The sequence below is a fragment of the Dufourea novaeangliae genome, unplaced genomic scaffold (assembly GCF_001272555.1).
Source record: "Dufourea novaeangliae isolate 0120121106 unplaced genomic scaffold, ASM127255v1 scaffold21, whole genome shotgun sequence".
In the NCBI taxonomy this organism is placed as follows: domain Eukaryota; kingdom Metazoa; phylum Arthropoda; class Insecta; order Hymenoptera; family Halictidae; genus Dufourea; species Dufourea novaeangliae.
This window is the reverse complement of record NW_015373910.1, coordinates 6,691,215-6,696,391: the sequence shown is the minus strand read 5'-3', so window position 1 is coordinate 6,696,391 and position 5,177 is coordinate 6,691,215.

Genomic DNA, 5,177 nt, shown 5'->3' with positions numbered 1-5,177 from the left:
TCCCTACAAATTTATTGTAGAAAACCTAACCCATTGCTCATTATACATTCGGTACAAGAAAATCATTCAACACTCCATACCTATCATTCTCCCAAAGCCTACAATACATAAAAGAAAGAAAACAATTTTCCATTAATCAGGAACACAGACACAGCAACAAACCAGTCCAATAAAATTCTCCCTCCGATCATAAACCGAAGAAGGACGTCCCTCGCAATGACCTTACCGCAGCAAACCAAAAAGAGGATCACTTTCGTACACACGTCCCGGCACTTCCACCTCCGTCTAACGAGGTCAAGGCTCCACGGTCCGACGACATTAACGCCTGTAGATCGTTGTACGATAAAAAACAAGGAACGTCCGTGGATTCGGGTCGCGTGCTATTAGACAAAATACGATTGCCCAATCCGAAGTGCGTACAATGTACTCTCACGAGTAAACTCGACTTGCCCTAGCGGAAGCCGAGTCAGTGTAGGTACCTACACGCCAAACAGTTTGAGCGTGGCTCCTTCTGTGGAACTGGCAGATACGTAGGTCCTGAATACTAAACAAAGAGGATCGAAACATGATAAAACCAGAAATATGGACACTTTGATATGGTTTCTACAGAAACTAACTACTGCCTACGTCTTTTAAACTTGGGCTGTAGTAGTATCTGCAGAAACTGCCATGGGTGCTGGGGTTATTATCTAATTTCTTCACGGGAACACGCACAAGCGTCAGTCCAAATTCGACAGTTGCACGAGCAACATTCGACCGAGCTCGCGAGTTGTACGAGCAACAGCGATAAAGGACCACGTTTCAAATGGTTACTGACGCAAGCCATTTCAGTACCGTTCATTGTCCCGTAATCCACATGTAATAACAACAGATCGAATCCAGCGAAGGACTATGGCTAATTATTACACACGTCTATCGTATACCAATTGGATAATAACCCCAGCACCCATGACAGTTTCTGCAGATACTACTACAGCCCAAGTTTAAAAGACGTAGGCAGTAGTTAGTTTCTGTAGATTAAAACAGAAAATATAATAAGTATTACGAACTACATACTTAATGTTGTTATTTTTGTAAACTAGACCCTTTGTAATAATATAATTTACAAGTCACTAACTTCTATCTTTATCACGAATAAAGTTACAGTGCGACAAAGTGAAAGTTTTAAAGTGTCCGAATATTAAAGTAACTCACTGTATACTCACGGAGCAGCATCTGCAACCGGCCATATTACGCGTGCACGGAAAAAGGTCACGTCGTTACCCCGTTAGTCATCGCATCGACGTCGAATTCGTTGGACACTCCGTTATCAATTTTTGTTTTGGCCACACGGTCGTTCCATTTCCATCGACGTAGATGTCGTTGAATACTCCATAATTATTTCTTGTTTAACTCCGAAAACCGTTCCGAAATACCGTCTTTTAATATGTTTGCCATGGTACCATTTTGGTGTTCCTTTAATTCAGCTGATTCGATGCGTTTTTTGCACGATGGAACGTGAACTTGACTGGGTTGACCGTGAGATCGACGAAATTGATGATCGTGCGTCACGTTATCCAGAAGGAGAGTCGGGTTTAATTTATGCAAACGGCCACGTTAATGGGCTAGTCGATGGGAAGTAGATTTCTCCGACGAAAGTGTTAATCAAATCAATTTTCATATTAAGCATTTATTATGGTTTGAATAGAAGTTTTATTTCTTTGCATTTCGCACGATTCTTCGTGTCGTAAGTTCATTAGCATTTGATGTTTACTTACAGGTGTCTACTGAATGGATTTAGAGTTTCTGTTGTTGTCAGAATCTTCATTTTATTATTTCGATAGTCGTGTATTTTTTCTCGAAATTCTGTAGCAGATTGAAGGAATGAAAATGGTATTTTTTTCTAGACGCTAGAAGATTGAGAAACAGAGAGCAAAAGAACGAACAGCAGACTTTCTGGTTGTCATAGTGCACAGGTCGAGAACTTTCATCTTTCCAGACAGTTTTATCGTCCCACTATCTGTTTAGAATACACATTTTGCACAAAAAAGCATACGGAATTTGTCAACACGGTTTATTCACCCATGCAAATAATACGATATAAAAGAAGAAAAGAACGAGTTGTCTCAATATTAGCGATGTTCCAAAGATTCTATTACATTGTCTTCACATATTCACGAGGTATTTTCAATTCTATAAAATACAAATTACATCGAAGAATATTTAAAAAAAAAAGATTAATATATTTGCAACGATACGATATACAAAATAGTTAAGAAAAAAAACCATAATCAACCAGAAAATCAGTTAACACGAAGTCCTGCTTCACCCATAAGGTTACTTCTTTTTACCATAAGAATATAATTGTTCACACAATGTTAATTTAATCCCTCGAGACCTGGAATTCAAGTTTCTGTCGTTTCTTTCCACGTTTGTTTTACAAGAATTCTCTAATCGTCGGAATTATATTGACTGTACATGCAAATACGTGACCACTATGTCGTTACGCCTATTTAAGGATTATTTCAGCGTCTTCTGACTTAACCAGCTCAACATTATCCTCATAACATCTCTTCTTTTTTATTGTCAATCGACACTGTTACATAACAATTCGATAAGTGGTTAAACAGATTGCAATTACGTGTTATTTTAATTTCCATACATGATTCCAGTGTTCACTGTCTGGACGAGGATTGAAAATATCCGACCGATAGCACGAAATTCTTTCTCATTTAATTAAACCTTACGTGCCTATATTTGCGTTCGATTTTTCAATGTTTCCATTAAAGTTTCAGAATGTTGTAAGAATCTTGTTCGGTTCGCGAACGATAATGGAATTTGTAGACATAGCGGTATTATAATTTTTCCGTGGTCGTTGATAAACCTGCGATAAGCACAGTTTTATTTGCGTTCACACTTTTCGATTCTGAAACGATATGTAGTTAGGTGGATGCACCAGTAAAGGAACACGTATATACCAGTAAATTAAGGTATTCAAATATTAAGTTATTAAAATAAACAAATGATTATAAATATAAAGTATTTTTCAATTCTTTGTTTCATATACAAACAATTTTCGCGCCACTGGTTAGAAATGTTCATTGATTATTCATTCAATAGTAGAATCTGTACTTTTTCTTTTTAATTTAATTATTTACGTTTTTGCAACTTTAAAAATTGAAATCTGTACATTATAAAAAAATATATATATATAAAAATTAATTGTTGTGTGCCAGATATCATATTAACATTGTTGTTATTTAAAATTTAATTGTAATAGTTACAAAATCTCTTAAATGTTCCTTCATTGGTGCGTTTATCCTACCACCTAACTGACTTTTCAACGAGCCTGGCCACGAGTTTACGTTTCGTTCTCCCCTACTGTGGCGTACGAAGATAAACTTTTGCGCAGCAGTGCTCGCAGACTGCGTCTTCGTCGGCACACGGTGTTACGTAAGTTTCCTGGAGATTTATTTCCCCGAAACGAGACAATCGGACAGGTGAGGGACAGTGGTGAGGTGGTTCAGAGGTCCTTCTGGAAGCTACGATCGTCCAACTGACGAACCGTTTTATATGTGTAATTTATAAGCGACACGCAGGCTTTTTATTTAACTAATTGAAGATGAAAGCTAATTTTTAAAAGATTATTTTGTGACCAGATGTGGGATAATAAGTCTGGTAAGAATGTATAGTATGTACTTTGGATATAAATACAGAATTTGATGGGAATAGGGATAAGAAACTTTGAAACTTTTAAGTCCCATTCGTTGCAGTTGAATTAAATATTCTAACTGCGTATGCTTTGTACGTTCATATACTAACTGTAGTTGTGTGTGTCAATAACAGATTTCATCAGAAACTACTGCCTACGTCTTTTACTCTCGAGGTGTAGTAGTATCTGGAGAAATTGACTAATAACAAATTAATAAAGGTCGAAACTTTTTCCAAAACCGCGGGAAATTGCAAAACCGATGAAGTGGCACTACCTGGCGGCTACTTCTAGAACTAGATTAAGAAGTTCCAGATTTAGTTCCACTTTCTGCGACCAGGTGACTACCATAATTTTACACATTTCTCTATTTTTATTTATTTATACACATCACTTCACGCACCTTTAAATATTCTATTGTCTTGCTTTCATTCAAATAATTACAGGAAAACCTAAGATAAATAGAACAGTCTTATACGAATAAGTTTGCAAATCGTCGCACCTACACTAAAAAATGTTGTATTCGTATTTAATATTTATTAATCGTTGTCGTGGTAAATCTCTCAGATGTCTCGTCCACCTTTTCTCTCGTATTTCAAAGCCGCAGAGGGAAACGTCTATTCTCGTACGCAGAAATTTTCCTCGATTCTGCCGTGCTCTTACGCCGTGCACACTAGGTGGGACGACATGAGAAGATCACTTATAGAACATACAAATGACTTAACTTTGGGAAAGTGAAAGAAAATACTAATAGCAGTCGATTACCGATAATCTACTGAATTTAAGGTATGGATCTCTAGGAAAGTATATACATGTTATCAGCAGATTGTATTTCGCCGAATGTTTATGTAAACGAATTCCATATTATAAATAGAAGAGTAAAAAAAACTTAAAGTCTCGGCAAATAAAGATCTCTATTTTTAGAGACTCTAAGCTGTTTTTATTCTTCTATTTATAATATGCAGTAGAAATAAAAATTCTAGCAAAAAGATTCTAAGTGGACACGTTTATAAATAACTACAATAATAATAAAATTCTTCATTGCGCGTTAAACAATGTGCGTATATAATTATAATATGTATAACGTGGCTATTTATTGTCCCACCCAGTATGACCAGAGACAGGTCGACGAACGCTGCAACGGATACGGCCCTGTCCGCAGGAAATTTTTTCAATTATTTATTGCTCGGTTTATTCCACAAGATCTCGCGGTCGCGTGTACTCGTTTCGAAACCAGACGTCGGTATTATCGAATCGATAGAGCCGCCACCAGATTGTACCATCTAAATTTCCGGTGATTAATTATTAATACGTTCCGCGTCTTTTTACATGCCATTCGTATTTTTCCACGTGGATCATCGATGTCCCATCTGTAAATACAGAAAGGTATTTTAAATTTAATAAAGTACTGTCCATTACGAAGATTTTTCAATCGAAATAAATATAATAAATGAAATGAAAAATGATTCATGCCACAATCTCATAGAAT